This window comes from Ornithorhynchus anatinus, chromosome 6 (genome assembly GCF_004115215.2).
Source record: "Ornithorhynchus anatinus isolate Pmale09 chromosome 6, mOrnAna1.pri.v4, whole genome shotgun sequence".
Taxonomy (NCBI): domain Eukaryota; kingdom Metazoa; phylum Chordata; class Mammalia; order Monotremata; family Ornithorhynchidae; genus Ornithorhynchus; species Ornithorhynchus anatinus.
Window position 1 is genome coordinate 50,306,880 of NC_041733.1, and position 19,316 is coordinate 50,326,195.

Here is a 19,316-nt window from a genome sequence, read left to right on the forward strand (position 1 = left end):
CTCTCGTCCATTCATTCAATAGTATTTATTGAGCGCTTACTATGTGCGGAGCACTGTGCTAAGCGCTTGCAATGTACAATTCAGCAACGGATAAGGACAATCCCTCCCCAGGGACGGGCTCACGGTCTAACCGGTGGAGACAGACGGGCAAAAGCAAGACGACATAATCCAGATATTTCTCTCATTTCTCCTGTCGGTGTTTTCTTTCATTTCCTGTCTCCCCTCTAGGTTGTAAGCTTCTTGAGGGCAGGGATCTCGCCTACCAACTCTGTTATATTTTCCCAAGTGCTTAGTTCACTGTCGGCACACAGTGAGTACTCGATCGGTACCGTTGGTTGATTGATTTTACGGATGAGGAAACTGAGACACAGAGAAGTGAAGTGACTCGAAGGTCACATGGCAGACAACAAGCAGAGTCAGAATTAGAACCCAGGACCTCGGACTCCCAGGTCCCAGGCCACACTGAAGGTAGCAATTCCACTGCGACATCTGCTAATGTGTAGAGGGCCGCGTAGAGGTGGAATTCTTTTCTTTTACTCCTGCATCATGATCTGTTCCCCGTAGGGAAGGGGTATGGTTTCTCTAATGATATAGTGTTGGGTACCATTAATTGTTCCTTAATAAAATCAGTCATCTATTCATGCTTTCTGGTGGGTTCTAATGAGTGTAATGTATTTCAAATGGATGTTGAATTTTTCTGCTCTAGAGATTTGTTATCCTGCATGGTGACATTGAAATGGAGAACATAGCTAGCCTATAATCAGTGCCCGGTGTGAATTTGATCACTGCTGGATAATTAAAAATGAATAAAAAGGTTCTGACATTGCGTACTGTTCTTCTCTTTAAAACCCAGGGAGATTTCTTCTCGATGAAATACACACAATCACCATGGTTCCCAACTGGACCAACGAACGTTAGAAACGATTATTCAGAGACGGACAGGGAACGATCAGTTTTCACAAAAATAAACACGGAAAAATTCTGCGTTGGGAGAAAAAGCCGACGACATCTATGCCTAGTTTAGGGATGCCACCGTGGAACGATGTATTACGCTGAATTAAAAAACAAAACAAAAATCTGACTTTATAATGCCAGTACCTTTTAGGCTTCGTAGTCTCCGGAGAAGCTATTTTGATGAGCTATTAGCCAATCTAGACTGTAGTGTTAAATTTTTTTGTATCTTTTCAGAGAATCTTGTGTTTTCGGACTCTTCGGCTACTCATTTACATGTCTATTCTGTGATTCTCCCACTGGACCGAAGCTACCTGAAGGGAGGTATTGTGCCTTTTAATTCTTCTGTACTGTGCCTAAACGCTACTTTTTACAGGCCCCCCCGGACAGTAGGTGCTCAGTCAGTGCCGCTGATTGCTTGTTCCTCATCGATCTCAGTACTACTACTAATGATGATAATAAATAGCCGTGGTTTTTGTGCAGTGCTTACTATGTGCCAGGCACTGTGCTGCCCTCTTAGGTTGGTACAAGCAAATGGGGTTGGGCACGGTCCCTGTCCCACATGGGGCTCACACTCTTAGTCCCCATTTTACGGATGAGGGCACAGAGAAGTGAAGTGACTTGCCCAAGGTCACGCAGCAGACAAGTGGAGGAGCGGGGCTTAGGGCCCCGGTTCCTCTGGCTCCCAGATCCGTGCTCTACCCGTGCTCAGAAGCGGCGGGGCTCAGTGGAAAGAGCCCGGGGTTTGGGAGTCGTAGGTCGTGGGTTCTAATCCCCACTCCGCCACTTGTCTGCTGTGTGACCTTGGGCAAGTCACTTCACTGCTCTGTGCCTCAGTTACCTCAACTGTAAAAATGGGGATTAAAAAAGAAATGTGAGCCCCACGTGGGACAACCCGATGACCCTGTATCTCCCCCAGCGCTTAGAACAGTGCTCTGCGCATAGGAAGCGCTCAACAAATACCATAGTTATTATTACCCGCTAGACCACACTGCTTCTCGTCAGTGATGGGGAAAGTCGGGGTGGAGAGATGTAGAAACGCTTTACGGAAGATTATCATCAACTGCGCTACGAATCCCAAAGACCCCGCTGACGGTGAAATGGACTAGGAGTGCACGTTTGGCTGGAAACGTGGCCCGGCGAATAAAGCGCGGGCCGGGGAGTCAGAAGGACGTGGGTTCTAATCCCGCCTCTGCCACTAGTCGGCTGTGTGACCTTGGGCAAGTACTTGACTTCTCTGGGCCTCAGTTACCTCATCTGTAAAATGGCGATTAAGACTGTGAGCGCCTTCTGGGACAGGGACTGTATCCAACCTCAACTTATATCTACGTATTAACTTAACTTATATCTACCCCAGAGTTCAGAACGCTGCCTGGCACATAGTAAGCGCTTAACGCTTAACCGTCATCGTCAATCCCGGCCACCGCTGTCACCGGAGAAGTCCGGCCTCTGCGGGGATGTGCTTAATGTTTGCAGTGCCTCATGCTGTTTCCTCTTTTGCTTCCTTTTCCCTCGTGCCTCACAAAGCTTTCGCTCAAAAAGAGCCGCACCCTTCTTGATGTCAATCAGTCAGTCGTATTTATTGAGCACCTACGGTGTGCAGAGCACTGTGATAATCCAGAGGTCATGGGTTCGAATCCCAGCTCCAGCACTTGTCAGCTGTGTGACTGTGGGCAAGTCACTTATCTTCTCTATGCCTCAGTAACCCCATCTGGAAAATGGGGATTAAGACTGTGAGCCCCACGTGGGACAACCTGATTCCCTTGTAATAATAATAATAATAATGTTGGTATTTGTTAAGCGCTTACTATGTGCCGAGCACTGTTCTAAGCGCTGGGATAGACACAGGGGAATCGGGTTGTCCCACGTGGGGCTCACGGGCTTAATCCCCATTTTACAGATGAGGTAACTGAGGCACCGAGACGTTAAGTGACTTGCCCAAAGTCACACAGCTGACAAGTGGCCGAGTCCGGATTCAAACTCATGACTTCTGACCCAGCGCTTAGAACAGTGCTCTGCACATAGTAAGCGCTTAACAAATACCAACATTATCATTATTATTATAAGCAGTTGGGAAAGTACAATATAACTGTAAGCAGACACGATTCCTGTCCGCAATGAGCTTAGAGTCTAGTGGATGTCACTGTACCATGTGGATCTATCCTCAGTTTTCTGTTAATCAGTCGCATTTATCGAGCACTTACTGGGTGTAGAGCGTTGTATTAAGCATTTGTAATAATTATGGTATTTGGTAAGCGCTTACTATGTGCAGAGCACTGTTCTAAGCACTGGGGTGGATACAGGTAAGCAGACTGTCCCACCTAGGGCTCACGTTTTTTAATCCCCATTTTTACAGATGAGGTAACTGAGGCACAGAGAAGTCAAGTGGCCTGCCCAAGGTCACGCAGCAGACAAGTGGCAGAGTCGGGATTAGAACCTACGACCTCTGACTCCCAAGCCCGTGCTCTTTCCGCTAAGCCACGCCGCTTCTGTAATAACAGATGCATTCCCTGCCCACAGTCTAGAGGAGCTTTTCAGTTGAGATGCCTCCTGGTGTGTTGCATGTTCTCCTCGTGGAAAGAGCACGGGCTTGGGAGTCAAAGGTCGTGGGTTCTAATCCCGACTCCACCATTTTGCTGTGTGGTCTTAGGCAAGTCACTCAACTTCTCTGAGCCTCAGGTCCCTCATCTGTAACATGGGGATTAAGACTGTGAGCCCCTCGTGGGATTACCCGATTAACTGGTATCTACCTCAATGCTCAGAACAGTGCTTGGCACATAATAATAATAATAATGTTAGTATTTGTTAAGCGCTTACTATGTGCAGAGCACCGTTCTGAGCGCTGGGGTCGATTCGAGGTCATCAGGTCGTCCCCCGTGAGGCTCACAGTTAATCCCCATTTGACAGATGAGGGAACTGAGGCCCAGAGAAGTGAAGTGACTCGCCCACAGTCACACAGCTGACAAGTGGCAGAGCCGGGAGTCGAAACCATGACCTCTGACTCCCAACCCCGGGCTCTTTCCACTGAGCCATGCTGCTTCTCCGTGCGCTTAACAAATAGCGTTCCCGTTATAATTATTATTATTCAAATGCCGTCGTGTCGTTTCCGACTCCTAGCGACTCCGTGGACGCACCCTCTTCTGTCATAAATTCCTTCTGGTATATGTGTCCGCAGAGTTTTCTTGGTAAAGATACGGAAGTGGTTTACCCTCGCCCTCTTCCACGCAGTAAAAACCCGAACGTCTGCCGTTGTCTTTGATCGACATTTTGATCACTTGGTCTCTCTCTCTCTCGTGGCGCTGCTGTCCGACACAGGTGACTCGACGTTGACGCTTTGGCTTAGACCTTTCCATTTTGGGTGGCCTATATGGCGGAGCTCTAAGCTTCATGTGTGTTCGAAAACTCTCTTGCCACGATTGGGTATCGATTCAGAGGAGAGGGGTCTGTTTTACCGTGTCCTTAAAACACTTTCTCTGTCCTCTGGGTTTTAGTTTTCCCCAATCCTCGGCTCTCCATCTTGGCAGCTGTTTGGGGTCTCCCGCTGCCTCTCATTCTCCTCAAACGTCCCGCGGTAAAGCAATCCTATTGGTTAAGCACTTATTTTGTGCAAAGCACGTAGCCTAACTAGTTGTGGTTTGTGGCATATATTGGGCACCTCCTGAAAGGAAAGCGCTGTGCAGAAAGGGTAGCGTGTTCCCTGCTTTCAAGGGACTGACCATCTAAAGGAGGAGTTGATGATCTCCTGGAGGGGCTGGTGATCGAATGTTGGGACGTAAAATAAAGGACCATTATTAGTATTAGTAAATGCTGAATAATAAAGCGATCTCAACACGTGGGTCGACGTGGAGTTATCTTGAATCCGTTGTGCCAGAAACCTTTTCAGAATTGAGAAATTCAGTTCACTGAGGCCATCGTGTATTTTTGGAGTGGAATTACCCACTGCCGACACTGCGATTGTGTGAAAGTGATGTAAATGGCTGGTAGTTAAAATGTAAATCTGGGGTAGACAGGGAATGTGTCTAGCAGCTCTTGTGAATCATACTCTCCCATCCTCTTCAGTGGTATTTACTGAGCGCTTACTACGGGCAGAGGACCATAGTGAATGGAGTCCTCTGCCCACGGTAGGTGCTCAGAAAATACCACTGAGACGAAGATGACGGACTGTTCCCCTGTCATCTCACTTCTGGGATTGAGCGTCAACAAACAGGGGCCTCCCCATCAGTGGACTTTACGGACCGAGTTGCATCTTTGGCTACCGGGGGTGTTGAAATTCAGAAGACGATGATTCAAGTCCCAGCTGTGGAACAGTCAGTAAGGCCACCTGGACTGGAAACTCCTTGTGGCCAGGGGACACGTCTACCGGCTCTCTCGTATTGTACTCTCCCTAGTGCTTAGTGCAGTGCTCTGTACACGTAAGTACTCGAGAAATACCGTTGATTACATACGATCAGTAGAAAGGATGAGCGTTCTGACTTTTGCTTCTAAGAGACGACGCGTGGTTCCCTACGTGTTCTTTCAGGTGATAATGCAGAGCTGACAAATCCATAAATGGACGTGGAGAAACAAAGAGTGAGGATTCATCACCTGATATCATCTCCCGCCACACAGTCTTCGTTGGCAGCAGACCTTCTTTCCAATTAGAAGAGGAGGGAGTCTGTCGGAAGCTGGCTCACTAGAGACAAGATCGCTCCCGGAGGAATCGGAGAACCTCGGTTTCGTAGCAGCCTGCTCTGTGAAGAATCCACCGTTTATGACCGCGCAGGTATATTTTCTCCAACTTTCTTCACCGGGCTTTTCAGTGCCTCTTTCAGGTCAGCCTCCATGAAACTGGAATTGATCCAACGGATGCTCTTTGCAGCAAGACCTACCACCCCATTCACTTTGGCTACCTTAGCTGAGACTCACAAATCGTTCCATCGATGGCATTCACTGAGCCGTTATTGTACGCAGAGCACAGCGCTAAGCATTTGGGAGAGTCCAATGCAGTAGATTTGGTAAATACGTTCCCTGCCCACAGTGAGCTGACAGTGTATACGGGGTGACCGACGGTAACGTATAACGTATGCCTGTATTCGTGCTGTTGGGCCGAGGGCGGGGTAAATGCCGAGTGTCTAAAGGGCGCAGATCCAAAGCAGAAGTTAAAGGGAGTAGGGAAAGAGGGATTAATCGGGGAAGGCCTCTTGGAGGAGATGTGACCTTAATAAGGCTTTTGAAGGTGGACAGAGTGGTGGTGTGATGTATATGAAGGTGGAGTTCCAGGCCAGAGGGAGGACAAGGCTCAGTGGAAAGAGCCCGGGCTTGGGAGTCAGAGGTCATGGGTTTGAATCCCAGCTCTGCCACTTGTCGGCTGTGTTTCTGTGGGCAAGTCACTTCACTTCTCTGGGCCTCAGTTAACTCATCTGTCAAATGGGGATTAACTGTGAGCCTCACGTGGGACATCCCGATTACCCTGTATCTCCCCCAGCGCTTAGAACGGTGCTCTGCACATAATAAGCGCTCAACAAATAACAAAATTATTATTATTAAAGGAATCCATTTTTCAATCCAAACTGTAGATCTCGTCAGTATAAATAATCTGTTGCACCATTAGAAATTACTTGTGGGGTTGTGATTTGGGCTCAGGAAGTCGGTTTGAATATTTGATAGTATTCTTGCCTGAAGCTTGGAGTTCCCTCTCTGCTGTGGCATAGAAATAGTCTGAGCACAAAGTAACCAGCACGCTGCTGAGCGCTGAAATAGATACAAGATAATCAGGTTGGACTGGGCCTACATCCCTCAGAGCCTCACAGTCTAAGCGAAGGGACAATGGATATTTCATCGCCATGTACAGATGAGGAAATTGTGCCAGAGAAATCACAGATTTGCCCGAGGCTTAGTCCTGTGTTTTTTCCACTGAACCTCCCTGCCTCTGGATGTCAGGGTGCTTATTGTTATTCGTTTGAATCGATCCATCGGTGGATTTTATTGAGTGCTTACTACCTGCAGAGCACTATTCTTAGTGCCTGGGAGGGTGCAATTCAAGAGAATTAGCAGATACGTCCCCTGAGCTTTCGGTCTAGAGAGGAAGACAGATGTTTTAATATGCATAAATAATTTATAATAAATACTTTAAAACACTAAGTGCTGTGGGCTTAGGGGTAGGGCAGATATCAAATGTCCAAAGGTCACGGATCCAGATTCGCTTATGTTGAAGGGAAAATGTCACCCCAACACCGGCACAAATGGAGAAGCTGGCTATTCACCGACAGACGCCATCTCGGACGGGTGACGTGCACTTCAGCCGGGTTTGCGGAAGAAACCTGTTCAGGTCCGAAGGTATAGGTTGAGAAAGAGGACCTGAAGGAGCCCCTGGCCCAGACGGAGGAGGCCTTTTTCAATTTCCCTAGCTCTCACCCTGTATTCTGTAAAATGGCATGATCCGCGACCAATCAGAACCAAGTTAATGAGAAAGGCCCCTGATAAAGAATAACCTCATGCCTTCACCGTGTGCAGGATGGCCCAACTCCAGGGATGTAGTTCTTATCTTACAAAGAGTAGGGTGAGATATCGGAGAGTAAGGACAAATGACACACAGCAGGAGACTGAGAGATGATCGAGGGTGTTTTTCCCGTTTGCTAAGTTTGGGGTGAGGCAGGGAGGTCTTGAATCCCACCCTCTAAAAGTAGAGGCACTGGTCTGCTAGTTTCATTCCCCCTTGTAATTCAGCTGGGTTTCAGCAACTTGGCAGCTGGGATCCTTTATACTCCCTGCAGAAAAGGCTTTCCCACACAATAAAACCTGCCACTCCGCAGTCAGAAAGTCTTCTTCCTTGTTTGGCCCCATTCTTTTTCTTAATTTCACGTCATTACCCTTAATTAAACCTCAGCCCCCACTTCCGATAGCACCTTCCTCCCTCTCCTTCCCTCCTTCATTCCGTCCGTGCTTTTACGATGAGATCCTTCCCAGGAACTAGAGTCCATCCACTGGCATCAGTCGAGGACAACGAAGATTTACACGCCCCTCTAATACCTGTATTTTCATTTAAGTCTGGAGAAGCAGTTTGACTTTTTTTTTTTTATTAAAGCATTTAAGCCCATCACGAGGAAGGTTGAGTCCACTGGTAACAGTAAAAAGATGCATGCAATTATTTGTGCGGTCATTTAGCCCATGATCAATTCTCTCCTGATGATAAATCAATTGCGGGAGTAATCTCCAATCTGCAGATTTCTAAGAAGCATCTCCCGAGTCGCTTCCAACCCGATCGATATCCAGGCCCGGCTGCTTGGGGCTCATTTATGCTCTGCTACAGTTTGCTTTTCGGGACCTCTGGTGTCTCTGAGTGGGAGGGCCAGAAGGAAGGTAACCGTCCATCAAGTCCCGGCCGGCGTCGGGAAAGCGTATATTTAATTACAAATAACAGCCCCAGTGGGACGACGCGGCCTTTATGGACATTCTGCATGGTGAAATGTTAGAGGAAAAGGAGCCGCGAGCTGCAGAATCACGACGGTTCTGAGTGATTTCACTGTTGAAACCGCTTAAAAAAAAAAAAAAAGAGACAGAGAATTTCTGGGGTGCGGTTCTTCGACACTAAACCCTTCTACGTCATTTTTCTCCCGACTCTTCCTCCCCTTCCACCAGCTGCTGCATCCTCCTCTCACCCTTTTTTAATGGTATATGTTAGGCGCTTACTTTATGACAAGCACCGTTCTGAGCACTGGGGCAGATAGAAGTTAATCAGGCTGGATAAAGTCCCCGGCGCCCGTGGGGCTCGCGGTCTACGTAGGAGGGAGAACAGGCGGTGAATCCCTATTTTGTACTTAAGGAAACTTAGGTACAGAGAAGGGAAGTGACTTGCCCAAGATCACATGGCGGGCAAGTGGCCCGTGCTCTTTCCAGTAGGCCATGCTCCTATCCCTTCCAATCTCCTTAGTCGGGTAATGCGTCGGAAGCAGCGTTGCCCAGTTGAAAGAGCCCTGGCCCGGGAGTCCGAGGACTTGGGTTCCAATCCTGCCTCCTCCACTTGGCTGCTCTGTGACCTTGGCCGAGTCATTTGACTTCACGGTGCCATAGTTTCCTCAACTGTAAAATGGGGATTCGATATTCGCTCTCCCTCCTACTTGGACTGTGAGCCCCATCTGGGACAAGGACTGTGTCTGACCTTAGAACAGGGCTTGAAACAGAATAAGTGCAGCGTGGCTCAGTGGAAAGAGCACGGGCTTTGGAGTCAGAGTTCATGGGTTCGAATCCCGGCTCGGCCACTTGTCTGCTGTGTGACTTTGGGCAAGTCACTTAACTTCTCTGTGGGTCGGCTCCCTCATCTGTAAAATGGGGATTTACTGTGAGCCTCCCGAGGGACAACCTGATGACCCTGTATCTCCCCCAGCGCTTAGAACGGTGCTGTGCACATAGTAAGCGCTTAACAAATACCAACATTATTATTATTATTGCTATTATTAGATACTTTTTTTAAAAAAGAAAAAAAAAATCTATTTTACTTTTGCCCCTAGCTCAGACTCTGTCTTGTTTCCACGTGTGGGAATTTGAGGTTCAGAGAGCACGCCTGTATGCAGAGAATGTACCGATGAGATGACCATTTCTGACATAATTTCAGAGCGCGGGACTGAAGGAACTTCTCTAACCTATCAGTCGATGAATCCTATCCTACCGAACGCTGCGTGCGGAGCGCTGACAGAGCCCTCGGAAGAGAACGATGTGACAGGGTCGGTAGATGGGTTCCCCGCCCGCAGTGAGTTTACGGTCTAGAGGGGGAGACGGCCGTAAATATAAATCGGTAAATTACAGATGCGAACATGAGCGCTGCGGGGCTGAGGGAGGGGTGAAGGTAAGGAGCAAATCTAAGGGCGAGAGCGACGCAGAAGGGATTGAGAGAAGAGGAAGAGAGGAAGTCGGGGCTGGACCTCCTGGAAGAGACGTGCCTTCGATAAGGTTTTGAAGGTGGGGAGACTGGTGATTCATTCATTCAATAGTATTTATTGAGCGCTTACTATGTGCAAAGCACCGGACTAAGCGCTTGGAACGGACAAATCGGCAACAGATAGAGAAGCAGCGTAGCTCGGTGGTAAAAGCCAGGGCTTGGGAGTCGGAGGTCATGGGTTCGAATCCCAGCTCTGCCACTCGTCAGCTGGGCGACTGTGGGCGAGTCACTTCACTTCTCTGGGCCTCAGTTCCCTCCTCTGTAAAATGGGAATTAAGACCGTCAGCCTCACGTGGGACAACCTGATTACCCTGTATCTACCCCAGAGCTTAGAACGGTGCTCGGCACGTAGTAAACGCTTAACAGGTACCAACATTATTAACATTATTAGACAGTCCCTGCCCTTTGACGGGCTTACAGTCTAATCGGTGATCTGTCGTAAGAGAATAAGCCCCTGATCTTCGGAGAGGAGAGGGGGAAGTCCTGGGCGGGCACACCCTCCCTCCTCCTATCTGACAATGACTCTCCCCCTCTTCAAAGTCTTATCGAAGACACATCTCCTCCAAGAGGTCTTTTCCTGGTTAAGCGCTCTTTTCCTTTCCTCCCACTCCCTTCTGTGTCACTCTGACGTGCTCCCTTGATTCATCCCCCTTCGCAGCCCCACTGCACTTATGTACCTGTATGTAATTTATTTATATAAACTTCTGTCTCCCCCTTTAGACGGAAAGCTCGTGTGGGCAGCGAATGCGTCTGGTATATTGTCCTCTCCCAAGCATTCAGTGCATCGCTCTGCACAGCGTAAGCACTGAATAAATCAGATTTACTGACAGTTGACGCTCACCGCTAGGGAGTCTCCGGGCCCCTCATCCCAGCCCGGGACCTACAGGGAACCCTTGACCACAGTGTTGTCCACTTAGCGTCTGTCCTCCTAACGCTACTCTGCTCATCGGCTGCTAGAAGCAGCGTGGCTCAGTGGAAAGAGCCCGGGCTTTGGAGTCAGAGGTCACGGGTTCGAATCCCTGCTCTGCCACTTGGCAGCTAATGATAATAATGTTGGCATTTGTTAAGCGCTTACTATGTGCAGAGCACTGTTCTAAGCGCTGGGGTAGACACAGAGTAATCATGTGTGTCCCACGTGAGGCTCACAGTTAATCCCCATTTTACAGCTGGGGTACCTGAGGCACAGAGAAGTGAAGTGACTCGCCCACAGTCACACAGCTGACAAGTGGCAGAGCCGGGAGTCGAACCCATGACCTCTGACTCCGAAGCCCAGGCTCTTTCCACTGTGTGACTGTGGGCAAGTCACTTCACTTCTCTGTGCCTCATTTCCCTCATCTGTAAAATGGGGATTCAGACTGTGAGCCCCACGTGGGCCAACCTGATTCCCCTGCGTCTACCCCAGCGCTTAGAACAGTGCTCTGCACATAGTAAGCGCTTTACAAATACCAACATTATTATTATCAGCTCTTGGGTGGCCAAGACGTGTCTTCTAACTCTGTGGGGCTCTCCCGAAGGACACTGTTTTCGGGGTTGATTGGTCATTTGTCATTAAATTGTCATCACCTACTGTGCGCAGTGTGCTGTTCTGAGTGGCAGTGTATAAATGGTACATTCGATAACTTTCTACGATTTGTAAATGTTGCCACGCGACCGCACGTGGTGGACCGAGAATCAGTCAGTTGGTCGTATTCGCGGAGCGCCTACCGTATGTCGAAGCTTGTATTAGGTGGCTGGGAGACTTCGTTTCAGCAAATTCGCTAGACACCTTCCCTGCCCACAAGGAGTTCGTTTCTCTGGCCTTCACAAGTGCTTAGCGCAGTGCATAGCACCGAATGGATTTCTTAGACTGTGAGTTGCATGTGAGACAGGCACACTGCCCAACCTGACTGAACTGTATCTACCCTAGCGCTTAGAGCAGTGTTTGAGACATTGTATGTACTTAAATACCATGATAATAATTAAAAAAAAAATAATGATAGCAATAAAATGCTGGTACCAGTCAAGACGTTGCGAGTGTAACAGGGGAGACAGACAACATTTTACTCCTCCCTCTAGAATATAAGTTCCTTGTGGGCAGGGACCATGTCTACTAGCAGCATGGCTTAGTGGGCATGGGCCTGGGAGTCAGAGGACCTGGGTTCTAATCCCGGCTCTGCCGCTTGTCTGCTCGTTTCCTTGGGCAAGTCACTCGACTTCTCTGTGCCTCAGTTTCCTCATCTGTAAAACGGGGTTTAAGACTCTGGGCCCCATGTAGGTCACCGATTGTGTCCAGCCCGATTATCTGTATCTACCCCAGCGCTTAATACAATGCCTGCCACACAGTAAGTGCTCAATAAATACCCCGGTCATTATTATTTTTATTACCAACTGTATAGTCTCGTATTCTCCCAAGTGCTTCATACAGTGCTACATACATAGTAAGGGTTCAGTGAGTCAATAAATCATTTTCATTGAGTGTTTACTGTGTGTAGAGCATTGCCCCAAGTGCTTATCCAAAATACCACCTATTTGATCAAAGAAAAGAGAATTGCGTATGTAGGTGTCCACAAGTGCTACGGGCAAGCGGGAATGTAGGACTGATTTGTAATTATGAATATTAATTAAGAATCAATATTAATTAACCCAAGGATCTGGTTGGTCCGGTGACCCCCCTCAGAGAGCTGGAGTCTGGAGATGTGGAGCTGGGAGTGTTTTTCCATGAAGCTTTTTTTCTGTTCAGAATTATTTTTGCCAAATTCCTGCTGGAGCCAGAGCCCGCCGACTGCCAAGACCGGATTCTCGCTATATCTCTCCCGTCAGATTTTTGCCTGGTTGCTTTTGGGGATTTCTAATGCACGAAGTTCGACTTAAATTTAGTAGATTTTTAATATGCATCGAGCCCCGGTAATCAGGAGTTTAAATGCCGAAGGACTGAGCGTGTAAAATCTGCGCAGACGCTTGTCCGGGGCTAATCCAAAATGGTTAACGTGTCAGAGAATCGGATGCGCAGAAGTAAATTGATGTCTTTGATGATTAGGAAAGGATTATTCTTGTTTCCCTCCTTAAGTGCTTACGGTGTGCAGGCACTGTACTAAGCACTGGGGTAGACACAAGATTACCTCAACACGTCGAAAAGCAGTGTGCCTTAACAATGATAATAATAATACTGGTATTTGTTAAGCACTCACTATGTGCCCAGCACTGTTCTAAGCGCTGAAGCGCCTTAGTGGACAGCACCGGCCTGGGCATCAGAGGAGCCGGGTCCTAAACCTGTCTGCTCTGTGACCGTGGGCAAGTCACCTCACTTCTCTGTCCCTCGCTTTTCATCTGAAAAATAGAGATTAAGACTGATAACTCCGTGTGGGAGATGGACTGTATCCGACCTGACTAGCTCGTAGCTATTCTACTGTTTAGTACGGGAACTGAGCCCTAGTAATGGCTTAGCGAATACCATTAAAAAAGAAAACTCAAGTCAGACATCGTCCTAGTGGGCTTCACAGTTTAAGGGGAGAGAGAACAGTTATTGGATTCTCATTTTACAGATGAGGAAAGTTAGGCACAGAAGAAGTGCAGTGACTTACCCGAGGTCACGCAGCAAGTGGTGGATCCGAGATTAGAACACAGGTTCTGTGCCTCTCAGGCCCGGGATCTCTCCACGAGAATATGCTTTTTCCTCATTAGAGAGAGAAGAAGGGAGACGCTGACGCTTACTGAGGATTCCCTTTGAAATCTACATCTGGGAAGACGTAAAAATCACAAGATGCGTGATTTAAAGATTCCTCCAAGATTACTGTTTATTAAGTGTTACTGAGTGCGGAGCCTTGAACTCAGGGCTGGGAGAGAGTACACATTTGGGAATTAGACATGGTCCCTGTCCCTTTGGGAAGTTGACAGTATAACAGTCTTTTTTTTTAAAAAAAAAGCTGTATTGGTCAAGTGCTGAAGATGTGCCAGGCTATGTACTAAGTGCAGGGGAAGGTATAAGCGAGTCAGGTTGGACATAGTCCATTTACCACATGGAACTCACAGGCTTTATCCCCATTTTACAGATGAGATAACTGAGGAACAGAGAAGTGAAGTGACCGGACCAAGGTAACACAGCAAACAAGGGGTGGAGACAGGATTAAAACTCAGGTGCATCAGGCTCCCAAGCCTGGAGAGATGCAATAGGTGTTGGTTCAAGAAGAGCCGGTCAGTTAGTAATACCGATTAAGTCCTTACGGTTTGCAAGAGCATGGTACTAACTGCTTGGGAGAGTAGGGTAAACACATTCCCTGCCCACAGTGAGTTTATGGTCTAGAGTCTAGAGCGGGAGACAGACATTAATATAATTAATTTAATGTAATGTAGTTTAAATGGCACCAGGCAGATTTTATCTCGCTCAAAGGGTCAGTGAAGCATCTGAGGTGAGAGTTCTCTGCTTCATTAATGATCCTGGGTCCGCTCCACTGAATGCAATAAAAAGGAAGTACCAAGCTGTAATTTAGTTCTCCCCTGATATGGTAAATGTCTGGGGCGTGGCCCAGTGGGAAGAGCACGGGCTTGGGAGTCAGAGGTCATGGGTTCTAATGCCGGCTCTGCCACTTGTCAACTGTGTGACTTTGGGCGAGTCATTTAACTTCTCTGTGCCTCACTTCCCTCATCTACAAAATGGGGATTAAGACAGTGAGCCCCACGTGGGACAACCTGATGACCTTGTTTCCCCCCCAGCACTTAGAACAGTGCTTGGCATATAGTTAAGGCTTAACAGATACCATCATCATTATTATTATTACCTGAACCCTCTGAAGTGCTTAGTACAGTACTTTGCGCAAAATAGGTGCTCAGCACACACCATTCATTCATTCAGTAGTATTTATTGAGCGCTTACTATGTGCAGAGCACTGTACTAAACGCTTGGAATGTACAAGTCGGTAACAGATAGAGACAGTCCCTGCCCTTTGACCGGCTTAGGGTCTAATCGGGGGAGACGGGCAGACATGAACAGTGGCAATAAGTAGAGTCAAGGGGATGTACATCTCATAAAAACAATGGCAAATAAATAGAATCAGGGTGATGTACATCTCATTAAACAAAATAAAATAAATGGGGTGATGAAGATATATACAGTCGAGAGGACGAGTACAGTGCTGAGGGGGTGGGACGGGAGAGGGGGAGGAGGAGAGGGAAAAGGGGGAGAAGAGGGTTTAGCTGCGGAGAGGTGAAGGGGGGGTAGAGGGAGCAGAGGGAAAAAGGGGGGAGCTCAGTCTGGGAAGGCCTCTCGGAGGAGGTGAGCTTTAAGTAGGGATTTGAAGAGGGGAAGAGAATCAGATCGACGGAGGTGAGGAGGGAGGACGTTCCGGGACCGCGGGAGGACGCGGCCCGGGGCTCGACGGAGGGACGGGCGAGACCGGGGGACGGCGAGGAGGCGGGCGGCGGAGGAGCGGAGCGTGCGGGGTGGGCGGTAGAAAGAGAGAAGGGAGGAGAGGTAGGAAGGGGGCGAGGTGATGGACAGCCTCGAAGCCTAGAGTGAGGAGTTTTTGTTTGGAGCGGAGGTTCTACCGATGGCTGGATTGTATCTGCTTCCCTTATTAGATTGCAGGCTTTCTAAGGACGGTGATCGAGCCTTCTATGCAAACTGTGTGAAGTCCTTAGAACCGTGTACTGCAAACTGTAGACACTTAGTCCATACTATTGGTTGTTTGTTCCTGCCCACCGCGTTAGATTGTCAGTTTTTCGAGGTCAACAAGCCGGTCTCCTACTTCTGTTCTCTGAAGCGCTTAGTTCAGAGTACGGCAAGCAGTGGCACATCCTATCCGTTACCAAGACCTGCCGGTTTCACCTTTACAATATCGCCAAGATCCGCCCTCTCCTCTCCACCCAAACGGCTACCTTACCGTTACGGGCTCTCGTTATATCCCGGCTAGACTACCGTGTCGGCCTTCTCTCCGACCTCCCTTCCTCCTCTCTCGCCCCGCTTCGGTCTATTCTTCACTCCGCTGCCCGGCTCATCTTCCCGCAGAAACGATCCGGGCGTGTCACTCCCCTTCTTAAACAACTCCAGTGATTGCCTATCGACCTCCGCTCCAAACAAAAACTCCTCACTCTAGGCTTCGAGGCTCTCCGTCACCTCGCCCCTTCCTACCTCTCCTCCCTTCTCTCTTTCTACCGCCCACCCCGCACGCTCCGCTCCTCCGCCGCCCACCTCCTCGCCGTCCCTCGGTCTCGCCCGTCCCGCCGTCGACCCCCGGGTCGCGTCCTCCCGCGGTCCCGGAACGCCCTCCCTCCGCACCTCCGCCGAACTGATTCTCTTTCCCTCTTCAAAACCCTACTTAAAAATCACCTCCTCCGAGAGGCCTTCCCAGACTGAGCTCCTCTTCCCCCTCTACTCCCTCTGCCATCCCCCCTTTACCTCTCCGCAGCTAAAGGCTCATTTTCCCCTTTTCCCTCCGCTCCTCCACCTCTCCCTTCCCATCCCCACGGCACTGTACTCGTCCGCTCGACTGTATATATTTTCGTTACCCTATTTATTTTGTTAATGAATTGTACATCGCCTCGATTCCATTTAGTTGCCATCGGTTTTTACGAGATGTTCTTCCCCTTGACGCTGTTTAGTGCCATTGTTTTCGTCTGTCCGTCTCCCCCGATTAGACTGTAAGCCTGTCAAACGGCAGGGACTGTCTCTATCTGTTGCCGACTTGTTCATCCCAAGCGCTTAGTACAGTGCTCTGCACATAGTAAGAGCTCAATAAATACTATTGAATGAATGAATGAAAGTGGGCACTGCATCAGCACTGTTGATTGTTGAATCCAACTTTTAGCTTTCTTTCTAGAAGTTGGACTTTAAATTGTACTTCCGATATCTATTTCTCAAAAACACTATTTACCCGAGCCTAGAATGAGATTTCCACGTAGATAGAAAAGGGCTCTCAATCCTACTTTACTATTACCTGGGAGTGTTCGTCTGATTTATTTATGGATGGGGAGTTTGTTCCCTAAAGCATTTTCTTAAGTCATTCTGATCTCTTTTGAGCTTTGGCTTGTCGCAAGGATGCGCCGACTATACTCATTCCTTGCCTAGAAAAGAGTTTTGATCAGGAAGCAGCGTGGCCTAGTAGAGAGAACCTGGCCCTGGGAGCCAGAAGGACCTGGATTCTAATCCCGGCTCTGCCCTTCGTAGGCTGCGTGTCCTAGGGAAAAATCACTTCACCTCCCTGTGCCTCAGTTAACTCATCGGTCAAATAGAGATTAAAACTGTGAGCCCCATCTGAAACATTGATGACGACCAACCCGATTAGCTTTTATCTACCCTAGCGTTGGTTGTAGTGCCTGGCACGTAGTAAGTGCTTAAACAAATGCCATTAAAAAAAGGAAGATCCGGGAAGAGCCGCGAGCTTCTTTTTTAAACTAACACTGGGATATGAACCAGCCCCACTGATGTTATGACTTTCTCTCCCCTTCTTCACAGGCTTTCTGAAGGCCCATCCCCTCCTTCGCAGATTAAGCCCTCCGTTTCTCTTCTCCTGCTCCCTTCTGCATCACCTCGACTTGCTCCCTTTAGTCATCCCCCTTCCCAGCCCCACAGAACTTATGCACATCTCTGCAATTGTATTTATTTTTGTTAACGTCACTCTCCCTCTCTAGACTGGAAGCACGTTGTGGGCAGAGAGTGTGGCCTGTTTATTGTTCGGTTGTACTCTTCCAAGAATTTAGTACCGTGCTCCGCCCACAGTACACGTTCATTAAATACATTTGAAGGAATGAAGGAGTGAATGAAATCGTTTCAACCCTTACATCTCGACTGGTCGGTGTGGAATGATGGGAAACGACATGGCCTAATGGAGAGAGCCCAAACTTGGGAGTCACAGGACCTGGGTTTTAATAGCGCAACCTTTCTGCTTTGTAACCTTGGGCATGTCGTTTCCTCTTCCTGGGCCTCTGTTCCCTCATCTGCAAAATGGGGATTCAATACCTGCTCTCCTTCATTCAGACCGCAAGCCCCTGCGTGACTTAACTGTCTATCCTCGAGCCAAGTACGACACTTGATAATTAGTAAGTGTTTAACAAATACTATTATTATCATTATTATGGAGTGATGCTGTTGTACTCTCCCAAATTGCCCTGCTCACAGTAAGCTCTCAATAAACCTGATTGTTTGATTGACTGGTTTTGTTTGTAATTAGTAACTGTAAGCAAGGGAAGGAAGAAAGTCCTGGGGCATATATGGAAAGATTAGGCAAAATTTCTGAACAGCATTCAGGTGTACCAGTCACTGAGGCTGTGTGCCCACGAGCCTTGGGAGCCACCATTGTGGAAGGCCTAACTCAGAATCTCCAGGTCCAGCTAAAGTGAATCTATAATAATAAGCTATGTATGGTGGCAGGCAGAATTCCTCGAGAAATTAGTAGAAGTAGCCAAACACTGCGTCCTGCAACCAGGAACAAAAGAAAGAACAGTAAGAAGCCAAGTCGTTGACCCTACAGGTTCAGGCCTGTCGGCCAGGAGAAAGTCAGGCTTTGAACAGACCCAGCAGAAGGCCTCATGAGGTGTGCCTTCTGCCCCTGCCCCAGAAGAAAGACCCTGAAGGGCTTTGTTTTTACTGCGGCCGAGAGGGTCATTGGAAGAATAAATGTCCCTTTAACCCAACAAAATCTAGGAATTGACAGGTTTACCGCTCACTCTTTCATACTTTGAGGCTTCTCCTTCTTCAGCCAAGATCTACAGCAGAGCGTAGTGGCAGGAGGCCCGGTTGGGGCATCTCGGAGACCTGGGATTATTTCCTCAGTCTTGTCCCGGGGCTCTCATTGACATCAGACAGGTGTCTTTACCTATCTAGGCTTCCTTTTCCAGATCTGTGAAATGGGATTAATAAAAGGGGGTTAAGACTGTGAGCCTCATGTGGGACAAGGAGAGCGTCCAACTTGAGTAGTTTGTACACTGCCATATACGTACTTAGCGCTTAACAAGTACCATTAAAAATGATTATTAATTTTCGTACATGTTCCGGGCTCCCTTACGGGGGGGCATCCCTGAGGGAACCACTTCAGAATAAGAGAATCACAGAATTTCTTCCCTCAGATTGAAAGCGTCATCATGATTCACAGGATACAAAGGAAGATCAGTGAAAGCAGCGTGACCCACTGGAAAGAGTCCGGGGATGGGAATCGGGGGGCCTGGGTTCTAATCCCAGCTCTGCCACTTTACTGCTCGTTGACCTTGGGTAAGTCATTTCATTTCTCTGGCACTCCCTTCTCTCATCTTTAAATTTAGAGAGTGTAAGTCCCATGTGGTACAGGAACCGTGTCCAACCTTGGTCAGCTTCCCCTTGACTCTATTTATTGCCATCGTTCTTGTCTGTCCGTCTCCCCCGATCGGACTGTAAGCCCGTCACAGGGCAGGGACTGTCTCTGTTACTGATGTGTACATTCCAAGCACTTACTACAGTGATAATAATAATAATAATAATGTTGGTATTTGTTAAGCGCTTACTATG